The following is a 19,658-nucleotide window of genomic DNA, read 5'->3' on the forward strand; positions in this document are numbered from 1 at the left end:
GCTGTAGCCTGTTGTGGGGTTGTGTACCACTGAGGGCTGTGGCGGGGATAAAGTCTCTCCATCGTTTCTGGGTCTCCAGTGCCATACAATACAATACAATACAACACTCTTTAACAATCAGATGGATTGGTCTGAGTCTGGCAAATGCCTAGAAACGTTTTGTCATCATGTGTAGAGTCAACAGTGAAGTAAGGAGGAACTGGTGTTACGGTATTGGAACGTTTTTCGTGGTTGCTGTATGGTCTCTTATAGCACTGAAGAAAACAATATGTGGAGAAGAATATGAATACGTTCTACAGCATTCTCTACAGCATAGGAACAGTTCGATGATTGTATCATGCAGGACAATGCACTGTGCTGTAAAGCAGCATCTGTGAGGCAACTGACCTACCCAAAGTCCCAACCTGAACATGATGGAACATCTTTGGGATGAGCTAGAAAGTCGGTTTCTCTACAGACCTCATCGTCCTAACTTCTCTGGTTTTCATCTCTTGAGGAACATGGGCTGCGACATCTCCAGACATTCAGGCTCCTCACTGAAAATGTCACCAGCAAAACATAAGCCCTCATGAAAGTGAACGGTGGACACACACTCGATGTTAACGATCACTAACAGTTGTACATATACTTTTAATCATACAGTGCACACGTAATGGACATTTAGATTCACGCACCCCCAGCAGACAATTACTCACCCCGGCACATAAACTGGCACGTACTCAGTGGGCCAGAAGTTGTTCTTTGAAGACTCAAATGGCTCTGAGCACTATGGCACCTAACATCTCAGGTCATCAGTCCCCTAGAACTTAAGAACTACTTAAACCTAACCAACCTAAGGACATCACACACATCCATGCCCGAGGCAGGATTCGAACCTGCGAGCGTAGCGGTCGCGCGGTTCCAGGCTGAAGCGCCTAGAACCGCTCGGCCACCAGAGGCCGGCGTTTGACGACTCAAGCTGGAGGTAGTTCTACGACGTTTTAGTGATATTTTTCGCTCCATGATCTGGACAAACACATTCATATTAGTACGAAAATGAACCACGTTGCGTATTCTATTATTCTCGGTAACAAAGTGTTGCCCTCCCCGCTACATCTTCGTGATGAGCATTCTGTGGACACTGCCGTCGTCCGAGATGGCAACAAACATTCCTGGTGTCAGCAACAACAAGGGACACTGTCGCACCTCGACTGGCCTAATGATTCACCTGATCTTAATCCCAATGAAAAGGTCTGTTGGAACTGTCCGAAACAGTGGATGGAACAATAATCAACAACCCCGCAATTTAGTAGCTGTACAGGAAGGAATGTCTTCATCCGGATTTGGCATGCCTAAGAAAAGATATGGGCTCGTTTCCTCGCCTAACTGAGAGCTTTATCAATGGTAGAGGCAGTATTGATACAGTCATGTCTTACGGTCACGACTAATTTTTTGTGCAGAATACAAATCTTACGCACTGAGCAATACTGTCTGTATGTTATTAGACTGGCAGTGAAAGTGAAGGCGTGAATATTAGCAAACCACAGTGTAAGACCCAATTATTTAAATACGAATTAGTTACAAACGAACTGGAAGACTTTCAGAAGTCAACCTTAACGAGGATCTGTTTGGATTTCAGAGAAATGCAGCAACATACGAAGCAGTACTCTCCCTACCTCTCGTCTTAGTTCATGGAATGGAAGAAACTGCAGTCTTACATTTGTAGCATTCGTAGATATAGACAGTCTCTGGCAGTCAGTGTTAGCTAAAATGCACTATTTAAATTTTAAAGGTGGTAAAAAAAAGTCAGTGCAAGGTTATCAACAACATGTGCAGAAGCCAGGGCCAACGGTCTTGCCTCAGTGGTAACACCCGTTCCCGTCAGATCACTGAAGTTAAGCGCTGTCGGACGTGGCTAGCATTTGGATGCGTCTCCGTTCCGGTCTGCTTAGCTAGGAAGTCTGGCGAAGGACATGAAAGCGAATCAAAAATTGGGAAGAGAGTGATAGAGACTAGTAGCCTGTCTCCGATGGTATTCACCCAGTACATTGAACAGTTAGTAAAGGACTCGAAGGAGAAATTTGGAAACTAAGTTAAACTACAGGAAGAAGAGTAGAAACTTTAAGGTTTGGCAGTAACACTGTAATTTTGTCGAACAACACAAAGGATTTGCAGTATCAATTCAGTGGACTGGATAATGGCTATATAACATGACGATTAACAAAAATATAGCAAGACTAATGAAATGTAGAGGAATGAAACTTAGAAATCTACGTAAAAATTGAATACACTGAGGAGCCAAAGAAACTGGTACACCTGCCTAATATCGTGCAGAGCCCCCGCGAGCACGCAGAGTGCCGCAACACGACGTCGTATGGACTCTACTAATGTTAGAACTAGTGCTGCAGGGAAGTGACACCATGAATCCTGCAGGGCTGTTCATAAATCCTTATGAGACGAGGGGGTGGAGATCTCTTCTGAACAGCACGTGGCAAGGCATCCCAGATATGCTCAATAATGTGCGTGTCTGGGGAGTTTTGTGGCCAGCGGAAGTGTTTAAACTCAGAAGAGTGTTCCTGTAGCCACTCTGTAGCAATTCTGGACGTGGGGAGTGTCGCTTTGTCTGCTGGAATGGCCCATGTTCGTCGGAATGCGCAATGGATACGAACGGATGCAGGTGATCAGACAGGATGGTTACATACATGTCCCCTGTCAAAGTCGTATCTAGGATATCAAGGGTCCCATATCACTCCAATTGCAGACGCCGCACACCAGAGCCTCCACCAGCTTGAACAGTCCCCTGCTGACATGTAGGGTCCATGGGTTAACGATGTTTTCTCTATACCCGTACACGTGCAACATGTTTCCAGTCATCAACAGTCCAATGTCGGTGCTGACGGGGCCAGGCGAGAGGTAAAGTTTTGTGTCGTGGCCATCAAGGGTACACTAGCGAGCCTTCGGCTCCGAAAGCCCATATCGACGATGTTTCGTCGAATGGTTCGCACGCTGACACTTGTTGATAGCCCAGCATTGAAATCTGCAGCAATTTGCGGGAGGGTTGCACTTCAAGCTACACTGTCTGATATGCTGTATTTTTTACCCTTTATCTGTCGAACTGCACCTCCCCTACCCCGCCGCGTTCGATCACAACGGAGTCTCCACTACTACCCTCTCCCCTGCCCTACTGCAAACTGTCGGTGTAGCTACGGGTCATGTTATTTTGTCTGCAATCTGCTTCCCTTTGTAGCAGTCAGTAGCAAGTCCGAGTGCTTTGCACCACCTCTACATGTCACGACTGACACATAACAGTGCGCTTACATGACTCCTCCCTACAGAGACCTGTCCTCATTATTTGCAGAGATAAGGCGCTACTCTATGATGGAGTGTGCTTCTCAGGAAGAACAAAGCTTCCTCACCTTAATGAGGCATTGCACAACGGTGTGAATTTCAGGCTTCCTCGACGCCACAGTTACGCGAGTTAAAATCTCTGAACGTGCAAGGTATGAGAAGGCACTGTGGAGAGGGATCTGTCAGTGTTGGGGTGATTTTCTCAAAGCGCTTCATCCAATTTATATCATACTCAAGTGTCTATCTATGAATATTTGTGGCAGGAGAAATAAAGAGTTAGCACATCTTTTGTCTACAGTATACTTGTGAGGAGCTTAAACATGCATTTTTGAGGGGTGTAAGTCATGTTTATCATTTGTGACAGTTCTGTACTGTGTGATGGATCGCGATTCGATTTCTGACCTCTGCCTGCCTGGGGATTACTTTCCTTACTGTCACTATTGACGCTTGCAAGAACGTTGAAGTTGCCACTGGCTTATTACAGTCTGAAAACTCCCTAAGAGCTCAGAAAAATAAATAGAAGCCTGTGCCAGTATTTTAAGTTGGTCAGTGAAGCGCTGACCACTCGTGAAAGCAACTCTTGAGAAAATCATTTGCCCAGTTGAGATCCAGTCCGATAAAATGGAAGAGAGAAGAACAGAGTTCTACGTCCCATTGGCAACGAAGTCATTAGAGATAGAGCACAAGGTCGGATTTGGGAAGGTTATGGGAGGAAATCGAAGCGCCCTTTTGAAAGAACCGTCCAGACTTTTGGCTTAAGTGGTTTAGGAAAAGCTCTAAAATCCTAAATCTGGTTGATTGGACGGTAATTTGAACCAACGCCCTCCTGTTGCGAGCCCTCGTCTTCCCACTGCGCACTCTCCACATGTCCGAAATAGAGTTCCAACTTATTAAACTTATCTGTGTAAGGAATTTCGTTGTTACATATTTTTCTGGGGCCCGAAAGCATCCTTTTGCTATAAAGAGTGTTTTATTTTGAATTCTGGTCATGTATCAATAACGTTTTGCCTTTTTTACATTTCTTCGCGTGGTGTCGCTACTCTACTCTGAGGATAAGTTAGAAGTACCCGCCGTTGGGAACAGGATCGACGCTGACATAAATGACTTTTCGTTTTTAGAGTTCGTGTGTCAGTCGGTAGAAACGGACTTCTTGTAGGAGCACTAAGATCCGTTTTTCTCAGGGACGGGTAGAGATACTAAGTTCAAATTTATGTCAAATCGCTACGGTCGCTTGTTTCTTTCAGAAACTGAAGCTTCTAAATCAATACAGTCAAAAGATACTGCAATTCATGACACGTATTCTGATAATGGCAAACGCACAGAGCAAAATCTCTAGATGAATATATATACATATAATTAAGTTTGTATGGAACCTCAAAGTGCGAGTGCTACTCTCACTTGTACGGTTTTTTTTTTTTTTTTTTTTTTTTTTAAAGGTACGATACGCAAGTCAGGCGTGAAGTTCATCTGCGGGACAGTGTTGCTTATATAACGGTTTTGAGTATACTTATTCATCCAAACGTTTAAGCTGGGATACTGTCTCTTGATAAAGTTATTTGTTTTGAAAAGTTTATAGCCAATGGAAATTCAGCTGTTAGTAATGAGAGCTTATGAAGATTCTGCCCATCATTTTCAAAAGTTTAGAAAATCTGAATTCAGAACCGAAGTCCTTCCCGTTAATATGGTCGACGCGCGGAGGTTCCAAAATAGAGACCTGAATGTACATCTACATGACTACTGTGCTTTTGACACTTGAGTACCTGGCAGTGGATTATCGAAGAAATCGAAACACCACGTTATCCGCTACAGTTCTACTCTCGAACAGCGCGAGGAAAAAACAAACACATAAATCTTTCCGTGGGTGCTTTGATTTCTTATATTTTACTGACATTATTATTTCTCCCTATGTATGTGAGCGTCAACAAAATATTTTCGTATTCAGAAGAGAAATTTGGTGAAAACATCCCACCTCATCCAAAAACGCCTTTTCTCTATGAATGCCACTCCAAACTCGCATATCATATCCGTGACACTCTCTCCCCTATTTCGCGAAAGTACAAACTAGCTACCCTTCTTTGAATCACAGAGGCAGTGAAAAATATGGGACTGGACAGTCGGCAATTAAAAATGCATGGAATGACTGACGGCATACGTATAGCTCTACAGCTCTTCTCGGACCCGGATTCGTTCTCTGCAATGCTGTAAACATACAGCCAATTTAAACAAGGGTCGCCAACCTTTCAGACCAGGTTAAAATTGTCACTAATCCTACGCTGCTAGTCAATGCCCTGTAGCCACATCAGTGGTAATCACGTGTCCTTGGAAACAGTACAGTAGGTTCAGATCACCAGCCATTTACCCGGATTAAAGGAAGACCAGGCCTTTATCTCGGGACTGGAGAGTAGCCGCCGGCCTCGGAAACCGGAAACCCAGCGTTGGTGCTGACGACAGCGACCGCCACTAGCAGTTAGGCGAGACCAAGAAACAATACGTTACAAAGTCACAAAAAATTCTAAACCCAGTTTCTCGGTGGATGGAGTACTTCAGTTTGTGCAGCTTTTCGGTGCTACAGAGGTGGTAAGTGCGAAGGTCTCCACACCGAGATGGCAGTAAGTCCACATCAGATGACAACGGTCTCATAATGTCAAGACATGCCTTCATTGCAAACAGTGTTTTTTCGGTTTTGCTGTAGTAGTGATTCAGTCATTTGAGTAAAGGGGCAAAATGTCAGTAAAAATTATCCTTTGGGGCACGTTATTGCCACGTATGGCATGCTCCTTGAGAAAGATTTCCTCGCCTGCAAGATGTCGCTGCAAGCGTCGGGGTGTAAAAGATTTCGACAGATATATTGTTTTGGAAACAAACAGAAAATCGAGGACATTTTTCTGGCCTCATTCATAAAGTATTAAAAGGAGACGGAAGCGTTGTGAAAATTCAGAACGGTAAGCTATATTGTGTTAACACCTCGTGATCGCCTCCAAGTATGCGTTCAATCGTTTAAATATATTTTGAGACTCTGCGTTGCCTAATCCAGTGATAAAGGGAAAGAAGAGAGGGGATGTCATTTATCAGAACCTACTAGGAATTAGCGCTTTATCTCATTGCCACAAGTTGAAATTCACAGAATAGCTCATTATTCCACTATCGCTATAGGGACACTGATCGGCGACCATGTCATCAGGTTTTCACAAATGCTTCGAGAAGCTTTAATTTCACTATTCCCATTCAGATATTTCAGGTATTTGTGCGACTTCCGGACGAATGACGACCAAAGAGAAGATTAGTGGTTTAGGTAAAAATAAATAAATAAAATAAAATAAAACCTACATGTAAGAATAGTAGATATAGTCATGAAAAACTGTGGAGAATTTAATTTAGTTGCAGATGAGGAACAGTAAAAGAATAACAGCCATACTGCGAAGTACACAAGGCTAAACGAACCACAGCAAGTGTTAAAAAAAATATGCACAAATTTGTTTATGTTCTTCACGGGTATGCTCCCGGATATAACCGTCTTCAATACACGATATTTCGGCGATCCATCTGGCCATCTTCAGGTGCGATCGCTGAGACACAACCACGCCGGAACTGAATGAACATTTTTCAAGCACATTTCATTGCAACAGTACAAAGGAAGACGGACGCATACCTAAAACGACTCGAAGACTGGATGAAAAAATGGAGAATCAGACAAAACCCAACAAAGACACAAGCTGTACTCTTCCGATATAGAAATTTGACCAAAAAGCGGCAACAAAATGACAACGACATACAGTTGACCCTCTGGAACACGCCACTCAGACTTGCCAACACTGCCAGATACCTTGGAGTGTTCCTAGACAAATATATGAACTGGCTTACTCACTTGAACTACCTCCTTGACAAGATTAGAAATCGCCAAAAACTAATAAGACAAGGACGCCTCCGTGGTTGCAGCCTGGAAACTGCCATATACACCTATAAAACATTTATAAGACCTGTCCTGGAATACGCCAGCGCCCCGCTAGCAGGTGATCCACACACAGTAGCAGACAGACTGTACAGTACGGCAAGACGACTGCTCCGTAACCTCGCGAAACTCCCGACAATGACGCTCAGTAACGACGTGTATGAAATAGTTAACGTTGAACCACTCCAGACACGACTGACAAAACTACGCGCTACGGAAAACGACTACTAAAGCAAAGACCAGACATGGAAAACATAATAGCGACAAGATCACAAACTCATCGACTACTTAAGTTCAAGTATATCTGCCCAGCGTCTACAGTATCCCAAAACACAGCAGGCCAATTCCCAGACGCAGCACCTACTATGGAACCGCTAAAAGCCCACTCCACCACCCTCCTCACTTAGACGTCAGGCAATAAAACACAGACACACAATATAAGAACCGACATCCAAATGAACATCAGAAACGGCGGCTCTTTTATACCCTCGGTCCAGGCCACTGCGCCTGCCCGAGAATCGGAAGAGCTGCCCCCTGCGAAGCGAAGAATTGCAGCGCCGCCGGCGGTAGAAACTGGCTAAAGTGATAAATCGCAAATTAAAATGTGGCGGGTCGAAAACCAGACCGTTGTTGTGTTATATCAGGTAAAATAGGGTTCCATATCTTGCTTAAACGTCTATCTCTGTTAACAATGTCATCGGATGATCGTATTTCGATGGATTCCTTGAGTACACAATATCAGTAACCAGAAGCCGGAGCAACAGCTTGCGTCTCTGTAAACGACATGATATCCGCTGTTCGTGACCAATGTGTGGAACATCAGCGTCACATACGTTTGCTCTAATCTGAAAAATCTGCCGTCACCGAAAATTGTCTCAGCGAAGGGCATGTCATATCGTTTAAAGAGACGGAAATTGTTGCTCTGGCTTCTCGTTACTGGGATTGTGTACGCAAGGGATCCATCGACATACGATCATCCGATGACATTGTTAACAGAGATAGACATTTAAGCAAGATATGGAACTCTATTTTATCTGATATAACACAACAACGGTCTGGTTTTCGACCCGCCACATTTTAATTTGCGATTTATCACTTTCGAGCGGCCGGTGTGGCCGAGCGGTTCTAGGCGCTTCGGTCTGGAACCGCGTGACCGCTACGGTCGCAGGTTCGAATCCTGCCTCGGGCATGGATGTGTGTGATGTCCTTAGGTTATTTAGGTTTAAGTAGTTCTAAGTTCTAGGGGACTGATGACATCAGATGTTAAGTCCCATAGTGCTCAGAGCCATTTTTTTTTTTATCACTTTCGCCAGTTTCTACCGCCGGCGGCACTGCAATTCTTCGCTTCGCAGGGGGCAGCTCTTCCGATTCTCGGGCAGGAGCAGTGGCCTGGACCGGGGGTATAAAAGATTCGCCGTTTCCAATGTTCATTCAGTTGCGGCGTGATTGTGTCTCAGCGATCAAATCTGAAGATGTCGGCCAGATGGATCATCGAAATGTCGTGTATTGAAGACGATTATATCCGGCAGCATACCCGTGATGAACATAATCATATAACACGTTGGGAAAATCTGTGGAATTACATATACACAATTTTTTTGGGTTTTTGTTCACAGTTTGTGAATACTTTTCTTACAAACTAAAATTGTAAGTGTACAGAGAGTATACGATAAAAAATAAATCGGAAAAGTGACTGAAGACTCTGCAACTTCAAGGAAAAATCTCTAGGTAAAAACAAGAAAGAAATGCCTTTGTTCAAGGCGAAACCTGCAGAAAACAAATTTACTTATAATCAAACACGGACACAAGAGTGATCTTCAAAATCAAGATTAAAGTAAGATTATTATTACTTTGTAAAGAAATAATTAAAAACACAAAAAAATGTTGTTCAAATGTGTGTGAAATCATATGTGCACACCTCCTAACAATAGCGCTAGGCAGCCCGGACGGTGACCCATCCAAGTGCCAGCCAAGCCCAACAGCGCTTAACTTCGGTGATCTGACGGGAACCGATGTTACCACTGCGGCAAGACCGTCGGCACTTTTTACTAATAGCGTGGTAGAAAAACCGAAATATCAGTTAGCCATAGCAGCAGTGCCAAAATTTTTCGTTTTTAAATAGACATTTTTTAAAGAACGAGTAATTTTAATTCGTAAGATTGGCATTGCTTTGAAGTAATGCATTATTGCAGTTATTATTATTTTAATAACAATGCCGACAGAAACGAGCAACAAGCGCATGACATGAGACTGGTACACCACTGCTGAACAATAATGTACCTGTTAGGATGTGACGCGGCCTGTTAGATGGTATGCGCGTATGTGGTCTGTATGGTAGTTTCTCACTGTCGTCGTCGGACATCAGTTGTTTTACAGAATGGCCCCATCCCTAGTCCGGAACTATTTTACAAAGTGTGGTATCAATGAAGTGCAATGATTCATTTATTTTAAAAAATTAAAAAACGAACGGAGCCACAACAGACTTGCGACATAATGTAAGGAACTTAAAATTTAACAGTTCATTCACAGTTTACAATAAAAATAGAAAGCAGAATGCCTTTATCCCTTGGAAACGGAACACAAAAAACAGAGTTCTTCAACCTCAGTTTTCACCCTTTAGCACTGACTATTCATAATGTGCAAATAATGGTATGTTCCCGGTTAATCAGTTACGCAGAGTTTCAAAAAATTAGAATCAATAGGAGAATAATGGCGATTTTTTGTAGTAGTCAATCGCTTTATCACTTTTTGAGAAAAGCAGCGAATGGTGGACAGACTGAGATTTCTTTTATTTGCCTACTGAATTTAGCACATTGATTCCATGTACCTTGAAACGAAGGGAGTCAATATTTTTCAGTCTTTGTTCGATTTCCACGTTTATTACAGGAAACAATAGGAATAAAAAACCAAAATCGGTTATTTCAGATACCTATTATTTTGAGCGGTTTTAACAGTCTGGTTAACTGGCGTCGAAAAAAAAGTCGTAACCGAAAACGGGTTGTTTCAGCGATAACCGCCATCCGTACTTCTGACTGCAGAATCCGGGGCCGGCCGCTGTGGCCCACGGTTCTAGGTGCTTCAGTCCGGAACCGCGCTGCTGCTACGGTCGCAGGCTCGAATCCTGCCTCGGGTTTGGATGTGCATGATGTCCTTAGTTTAGTTAGGTTTAAGTAGCTCTAAGTCTAGGGTACTGATGACCTCAGATGTTACGTCCCATAGTGCTTAGAGCCATTTTAACCATTTGAGCAGAAGCCGGGCACCGTAAGACACAACTGCCGTGTCTTCCTGCAGTGGCAGCGGCTTTGTGGCAGTTCAGTTTGGAAAGATTATGATATAAACCTTGAACTTCAGCTGTTACAATTACCGCTGCTACAGCCAAGTGATTTTTGATCAGAATGTAGAAGAGAAAATTCTGATCAGGAAAGACAACCAACTCAAACGGCGCATTCTAGAGAACGGTTATACATACGATATCCTAGGACAGCAGAAATGTATTTACGTGTAATAGCTAGACACGGCGGTCGATCGGGCACCATTGGCCCGTCAGGGCTACAATGCGGAATTTGGTCACGTGGTTCTAGTCACCGATTACCTACCAACGGCCTCAAGGGGCAACGAAAATTTAGTTTTCACTAATTCACACACGAGGGGCTCTCACTAAGCAACGCAACACTTTTTCTATCGACCAATTTGGTTGAAAGAAATGCGGAGTTGTCGTGGGACATCGGCCACTATTCCTGCTGCAGCCTCTATAGTTACATACATTTCCCATAGGACGCGGCGCTACACGTAGCCTCAGAATGGCCTTTGTAACGGAAGTGCGTTCTGAGCAGATATTCATAGGCGCTTGTGGAATATCTACGGAGACATGGCAGTGAACGAAAGAACGGTGAGTCGTTGGGCGAGCCGTCTGTCATCATCGCAACAAGCTCGCACGAACCTGCCCGCTCTCCCGCTGGCCAGCCGGCCGGCCGCATGCAGATATGACTCCTGCAATGTGGGACGTGCGGACACTCTCATTCGAGGTGCTCAACGAATCACAATTAAACACCCCGCCGCGCTGCCCAGCTGGGCGTCTCTATTGGTAGTGCTAAGACACTCGTCCACCAGTTGGGATATTCTGAGCTGTGTGCCCGCTGGGTTTCTCGCCACCTAACAGAAAATTATAAAGAGCAACGAAGGACCATCTGTGCGATGAAATATGCTCTCCGTGGAAAGCAGTACGTGGTTAGTGGGGAGCTAACGGATGCGGCAAGACGTTGGCTCCGACGTCGACGAATAGTGTGGTACCGTGCTGTCGTACAGCCCCTCCCAGTAAGTTGTCGTAAAGGCCATCGCATTGAATGGAGATCACGTTGAAAAACAGGATTTTGTACGGAGAAGAGTGGGGAATAATATGATGTACAGGAATTCTGAATAAAACCAACCTACTTTCAGAAAAATGCGTTGCATAACTTACTGAACGCTCCTAGTAATTATTGAACGAATTTAAAAATTTAAAATGTTGTCATAATTTGCTTGCTATAATCTTATGTTAACCCTATATAGGCGAGCTAGACAAATTTGTAACGCCTACAGTACACTGCTGAATCTACATAGTAGGAAGAATATTCTCGCAATCGCCGTGGATAGCAGTTTTCTAACGCTTCACACTAAAACACAGGGAACTGCACCGCACTGCGAGAATTTCTTAAACTAATTGAATAGTTGAATCTTTGGAGTTCTGTGTAGCGTGGACGCATCTGTTTCAGTTGTTGATATTTATTATTAGTTATCTTGGAAAACATAAGTTGTTAACTGTAAATAAATATTACGTGATGCCGACCGCGGTGGCCGAGCGGTTCTAGTCGCTTCAATTTGGAACCGCGCGATCGCTACGGCCGCAGGTTCGAATCCTGCCTCGGGCATGGATGTGTGTGATGTCCCTAGGTTAGTTAGGTTTATGTAATTCTAAGTCTAGGGGACTGGTGACCTCAGATGATAAGTCCCAATGTGCTTAGAGCCATTTTATACGCATCGATGCCATCACACATGGAACAAGTTACAAGCGCCGATTCAGGGTCCACGGCCGACCCTGTGCCTACTAAGCAACAGGACACATGCTGAACCGTGGTGACTGAAATGCTAATCATTTCTGCAGAACATACTAATGTACATGTTCTATGAATATGAACGTCCTATCTCTAGTTGCTCGAGGTGTTCTGTTTTTTTTTCTGAACGTGAGTGTATTTAGGACGTCTCCCCGGGCGGAGAAAATGCCCAACCCAGCCAGGAATCGAACCTGTGACCTCGTGGACCAGAGGCAGCAATACCGATCAACCGACCACGAGTTGCGGGCAGTAGAAGGCATGCAGTTAGCGATTAACTTTTTCCCTTTCATTTATTTGGAGGAGGGTATCAGTGATAAAAATTTACGGCGAGTTAAAGTTTGTAGGAAGTCGATAAGTGCTCTCAATGTCATATACTGGATGACTACAGTCTGAGTAATACGAAGGCTGTCAGTTACTGCTTCAAGATGCAGATGCCCCTACCTCTGGGCTTTATGCAGCCTGCGACGCATTCAACTATCTCTCACAAGACTTTCATATTCTCTCGGACACTATGTGCAAACAACCTGACTCTCATTCGGGAGGACGACGGTTCAGTCCCGCGTCTGGCCATCCTGATTTAGGTTTTCCTTGATTTCCCTAAATCGCTCCAGGCAAACGCCGGGATGGTTCCTTTGAAAGGGCACGGCCGACTTCCTTCCCCGTCCTTCCCTAATCCGATGAGACTGATGACCTCGCTGTTTGGTCTCCTCCCCCAAACAACCCCACCCACTACGTGAAAACTATTTGCCCAACAGAAAAAATGAAGAACATCTTTTTGTAAGAAACTTAATGTAGTTAAATTTTGTACTGGGGTATGTTTTTGCTGGAGACAACGGCTTTCGAGTTGTTGAACAACTCCTTTGAAGGTAACGTCTTCTTGAATAATTGAAAAGCTGCGGCGTCTAGTAAAAACGCATGTCAGTACAAAATTTCCTACAAAAAAGGTCCTGTTCATTTTTCCCGCATGATTAATAGTTTTCGCACAACGAGCGAGAGAATATGTTAATCTTGTGCGAAGTATTTGAAGGTTGTAGGTTGCATAAAACTCAGGGAAAGGAGCGTATACCCATCTGGCCATCAAGATGTACGGTCTCCACTATTTCACTAAATCGCTCCAAGCAAATGCCGGAATGGTACCTTTAAAAGGGCACCGCCGATTTCCTTCCCCATGTTTTTCTAGTGCAAGTTTGTACTTCGTCTTTAATGACCTCGTTTTCGACAGGACACTAAACACTAAGCATCCTTTATTCCTGCTTCATTGCACACACACAGTTTCTATTCATCTCATGGTAAGATTATACAGCTTAATGAGTAGGTTATGATAGCTTTTTAAATCTGGTCAATAAGTATATGAAATACTGGAAATTAAATTTCTGTTACCCTGGTACCCGTTGCGCAACCTGCACCTAGCCCTGGGCGACCTTTTTTTAGCCATTTAGTGATAAAGACAGTAAAATATTAATCGCTGAGTTAATCAGAAATATGAACGAAACTCTGCTGAGCTAAAGAAGAAACAACGAAGACATGCTTCCTAAATCTGGCAGCAGCGCGCGTTGCCTCGTCACCAGATCGTAGTCAGCCGGTAACTCGAATAGCACGTACCGCCGCTTCACATAGTAGCGCTCCCACTGGACCTAAACAGCACACTTTTGCGTAAAATAATGGAGAATAAGCGCTCCGTGGAGCTCCATCGTTTAAAGAAGCCGAACGTGCCTGAATGTATGGAGGCCAGGTTTCCTTACGAAAATAGAAGTTCGGTCCGGTGCCAATTATCTCTGGCAACTGAACAAGGAACAGGCAGGGAAGATGCAGCGGCCGAGCCGAGATCTTATTCTCAGTCCTCCGGCGGCAAAGGGCCCGACTTTATAACGACCGCCTTGTCCGCACCAGCGATCGGCCCCACCTCCGCTCTGGTGTTGGCCGTGTGGTCACGTACCCAGCAAGTGGAGGCGGCCTGTCCGTTGTACACGAGCTAGAAGCATCTGCACACTTGCCATTTTGGTATCTGATTTGTTCGAAGACTCCTTCGTAACATTAAAGATGTCTTTCCCGTGTTCGTCTTCGACAAAAGTGCTATGCCGCATTGACATTAAGATTTCATCTTAAACTGTAGTTCGCACATACCACACACAACAGCATCGAGCACAGCAGATCAGTATGGTGCTGAGGATATTCTCAGCGATCCTAAATGATTCGCTTGTACGTTATATCAGTTTTACCGCATACCGGGAAATCTGTCTCAGACTCAGATGTCTCTTGTAACGATAGAGTTGTTCCGTGCAGCTATTGATATACGTTAAAGACGCTAGACGTTGGGTTTTCTGTCCTGGGCAGAGTAGGTGCCGCAAGCGGCGGGTAACGTCGCCGCTGGCAAATCAAAGACACCACAGATCCTCGGAAACGACCACTCTGAAGCCCAGGACATGGGCAGACGGGGTGCGGGGGTTCGCGAGCAGCAAGGACGCCCAGCAATCCTGCCAGACGGCCGCTAGCAACGACTGCGAGCCAAATACTGTCTCAGCAAAAAAAAAAAAAAAAAAAAAAAAGGCTGTAAGCACTATGGGACTTAACTTCTGAGGTCATCAGTCCCCTAGAATAAGAACTACTTAAACCTAACTAACCTAAGGACATCACACACATACATGCCCGAGGCAGGATTCGAACCTGCGAGCGTAGCAGCAGCGCGGTTCCGGACTGAAGCGCCTAGAACCACTCGGCCACTACGTCCGGCTAGCAAACCACAGAACAGATGTAATTAGAGTAATAGACTAATAATTAAAAACAACGTTTAGAGGAGAGAAATAGTAAGTTAGGATAGAAACAAGTCTATCACAAGAAAACCAGAATTTAATATAAGGGGCAGTAAAATGAAAACGAAACAGATGGAAGAAAAATACGTAAACTGCATTTATTTCGAAATTGATCGTATAACTACTAATACGAGGGTCGTTCAATAAGTAATGCCCCACATTTTTTTAAAAAAAAGCCATTAATACACATAGACAAACCTCCTAGTTGGTTCTTCACATTTGATGTTTGTTCTGTGTGCCGGTAAAGTTTCGAACCGTTCCGGCAGATGGCGGAGCCGTAGTACAGTGTCAAAATGGCGTCTACGTACGACTCACGTTACAAGCAGCGTGCTGTTATGGAATTCTTGTGTGCAAAAAAAGAAACCGTGGTAAACATCCATAAACGTTTGTGTGCAGTGTATAGCGATGCTGTAGTTGATAGGTGTGTAGTTAGGCGATGTGTAAAAAACGTTAGTCTCAGGAAATGGCCGGCCCTTGTGACCGAGAGGTTTTAGGCGCTTCAGTCCGGATCCGCGCTGCTTCTACGGTCGCAGGTTAGAATCCTGACTCGGACATGGATATGTGTGATGTCCTTAGGTTAATTAGGTTTAAGTAGTTCTAAGTCTAGGGGACTGGTGACCTCAGATGTTAAGTCCCATAGTGCATAGAGTCATTAAAAAAAAGAGGGGGGGGGGGAGCCCCGACATGCTGAATCGTGCGGATGTCATTATTCGTGCCGACCGGTGCATCACAACTCGACAATTGGCTCTACAGTTCTCAGTCAGCATTGGAAGTGCGTCTGCAATGATCGAGAGTCTCGGATATTCAAAGAAGTGCTCACGATGGGTTCCACGAATGTTCTCAGCGGACAACAAGAATGAAAGAAAGGCCATTTCATCTGAATTGTTGGGGAGTTTTGAGACCGACGGAGACGCCTTTCTGTCACGGATCGTTACGGAGAACGAAAGCTGAGTGAAGCACTTTGCGCCGGAAACAAAAAAGCAATCCATGTAGTGACATCATCCTCATTCGCCACGAAAGAAGAAATTCAAGACAACCCCCCACCCCCTCCCTGCCGGAAAAGTCATTGTGACAGTTTTCTGGGATTGTAATGGCGTCGTGGATGTGATGCCAAACGCTCAACCATCAATTCAGAGGCATACGTGAAGACTCTGAATAAACTCAAGAACCGTTTGAAACAAACCTCAGGGAGCTTTAACACTCTTTTTCAGAAACATATATCTTATACTTGATACTATTCTATTTTTCATTTCTGTTTACCTATTATCACTTGATTACTGTTAGAATGCTTTATACTGGTAACAAGAAAGATTATTGTTTGTTTGTTATGACGTTAGATGTTGCAGAAAAAGATAAATATTACATAACTGAGCATTTCAACACTACATCATCAGGGGTTTATTTCGACATTTGCCTTTGTTCACCAGCCATACGTATTTCACTCTTACAGTTTCTACAGACATTTTAATTATAGTCACTGCATGTGACATAAGCTGTTTAGCTCGTAATTCATGCAATATGTTTTAATTGATGTAACCAAGTAAGTAATGGTTTCATTTTCCAACTGGGAATTTTAATTATTTTTCATCGTAATTGGTAGCTAGAGATTATTCTTTGTTTTGCCACAATTTTTAGGAAATATCATGTACTTCTAAAGAAGATACTCATAGTAATAAAGAAACCTAGGTCAAGATTAAATAAACTTCCGGTAACTGATTGGCTGTTTACTTTATTAACTGAAGCTCAGTGTATTGTATTCATTAATAATTTCATAAAAGGCATGAAATGGAAAGGGCAAGGAAAACTTGGAAGTGCACATAAATTAACAGGAAGGGACTGTAAGACATACATGAGAACCTCGTATATAAAAATTAAATACTTATTTACACATGTTGGGTTGGTATTAATCGTAAAATCAGGAGAATCAGTAATTATCTCGGCATCTAGCGTACTTTACCAACGCCGCATTTTTACAATCACATCATTGTTTAAACTTTTCTATAAAAAAACTTGTTACACTCATAAAAGACACTCTATCGTTGCAAAGTTAGGCGGCAAACGATGCCGTATACTGGCGTGGATAACTGATGATATACAATGAATTGTTGTGTGAAAAAAGAGCAGTTTTGAAGATTTTTCTCAAATTCTTTACCTGACGATAAAAGTAGACATCGCAGCGTTGCACTAGCGGAGTTCATTTATGGGAAGGGGAGAGAAAATCAGTTTAATACCACACATTGGAAATCCTTCTCCACTCCTAAAACTCTCGTCGTATAATTGTGGATTTGTTTGTCCTCGCCACGAATCGATTAACAAAATAAATTCATTCTTCCGCGCATAGGACAACATTACATCTGTCAAAACGTTTTTTACGTAAAGCCGTTGTAAGTTTGTCAGATTTTGAGGAAGTAAAGACGACATTCCTCATTCCTATATCTTCTCACATAATCATCCACCGTTTTCTGAATCTCCTATCCAAAAATTTTCTTTGCTTTTTCTTTTCATACCTTATATAAACGGCCGCCCGGAGTGGCCGCGCGGTTTGAGGCCTCGCGTCACGGACTGCGCGGCCCCTCCCTCCGGAGGTTCGAGTCCTCCCTCAGGCATGGGTGTGTGTGTTGTTCTTAGCATAAGTTAGCTTAACTCAGTTTAAGCAGTGTGTAAGTCTAGCGACCGATGACCTCAGCAGTTTGGTCCCTTAGGAATTCACTCACATTTGAACATTTGTTTTATAAATGTATTAATAGCTACAATATATTCTGCATTATTTCGGTTGATTTGCAGTGTTAGTAACGTAAAAATAGAAATTTTTAAGTTTCTGCATAGGGCCTCGGCCTCACGACCCTCGGAATCTTGTTTTGCACTCTTTCCGTTGCACCGACTGCTGCCTGGAAATTACGCTTACATAAAACCGTCATGTTAAGCCCGATCCGCGCCAAAAATGCTATTTTTTCTAAATGCTTGGCCAGCTGGAGTTACTAGTTCTGTCACTTGTATATCTGTCCAAGTTCTGGATATACCATAAATCTGGAGGAAATCGATGGTGACGAGTAGGCGCGGTCACCTTGTAAGTGGAGGAGAGATGAATGGGGAGTGATTGTAGCGACGATACGTGGCGCAAGTGGGGGAATATACTGACACGAGCAGCTTTGACGGAGGGCAGGTGGTTACGGCCTGGCGCCTGGGATCGGGACTCTCTAAAACAACAAAGCTGGTGGGAAGTTGGTGTGCTACTGCCATGAGCGTCAAAGGAATGTAACTGGAGGATAGTGAAGAAGACACAAAGGAACTAAGGACATTAGCAGCCAGCGGGCACTGATTTATATCAATGGGGCGAGTGGAAAATTTGTGTTGGACCGGAGGTTCACAACCTGCATGTCCTGCTACTAAGCTATCCGGACAGAGTGGTCACCACAACTACACGGACTACCCTAGCGCACTCGCTTGAGCAAATTACGGCCGTAAAAATGGCGGCTATACACTGAGGTCATGGAATAGCGATGTGCATATATGCAGATGGCGGTAGTATCACGCACACAAGGTATACAAGGGCAGTGCATTGGCGAAGCTGTTATTTGTAGTCAGGTAATCCATGTGAAGAGGTGTCTGACGTATGTGGGGTGTGTTTACATGGAATGCACTGCGTCCTCTGATCCAGCTGAATCGATCACTGACTGGAAATGGTTGTGTTCGGTTAGTTAGAGACCATCTCCGGTCATTCGTGGACTTCATATTCTCAAACGATGGAGTTGTCACTGGGCCTCAACTCTTCGCGATTGGTTTGACGAACATTCCGGACAATTCGAACGAATGCCTGGCCAGATAGCGCGAAATGAATCACATCGAATATTTATGGGACATAATCGAGAGAGCAACTGGGGCACAAAATCCTGCACCGACAACGCTTTCGCCATTATGGACGGCTAAAGAGGCAGCACGGCCCAGTATTTCTGCAGGGGACTTCCAACGACTTGTTCCAACGACTTGTTCAGTCCGTGCCCCTTTGAGTTATTGCAGTACTCTGGGCAGAAGGAGGTCAGACACGATATTCGGAGGTCTCCCACGACTTTTGTCACCTGATTGTATATCTCCGTTGCAGAGTCATTTGCCACCTACGATGGAAAAAACGAATGTAGAAAAACAGTTTCGCTCTCCACCTGCGGCAGTTTTGTAGAGCGGATGCAAATCAAGAAGGGCGCACATATTTACAACAGACGTAAAGGATAAATGATGAGTTTTACACATACTCGTATTGCTTGCGTTATTTAATGGATAATCACTGAATTTTGGAGCAGTAGAAGCAGCAGCCAGCTCAGTAACCAAACGTGTGTATGGATTTTCACAAAGGACGCTGGTTGTAGAAGGTAGAAAGCGATACCGTGAATTCACTCGCTAACATGCTCAGCGAGAGGAAAACGTACACCGCAGACGAGTGAGGTTCTCTGCAGCAGACGCCACCCGCACGTCGTCTCGAGAGCCAAC

The 19,658-nt window shown here is 44.0% G+C and overlaps 1 protein-coding gene and 1 pseudogene across 1 annotated transcript in view; both read right to left on the reverse strand.

Annotated features, from left to right (window-relative positions):
• The window catches only part of LOC124798152 (junctophilin-1), an 889,016-nt gene that overhangs the window by 847,772 nt on the left and 21,586 nt on the right, over positions 1–19,658 (reverse strand). The window lies entirely within an intron of this gene.
• On the reverse strand, positions 9,199–9,316 carry LOC124799349 (annotated as a pseudogene).

Source organism: Schistocerca piceifrons, chromosome 5 (genome assembly GCF_021461385.2).
Source record: "Schistocerca piceifrons isolate TAMUIC-IGC-003096 chromosome 5, iqSchPice1.1, whole genome shotgun sequence".
NCBI classification, from domain to species: Eukaryota; Metazoa; Arthropoda; class Insecta; order Orthoptera; family Acrididae; genus Schistocerca; species Schistocerca piceifrons.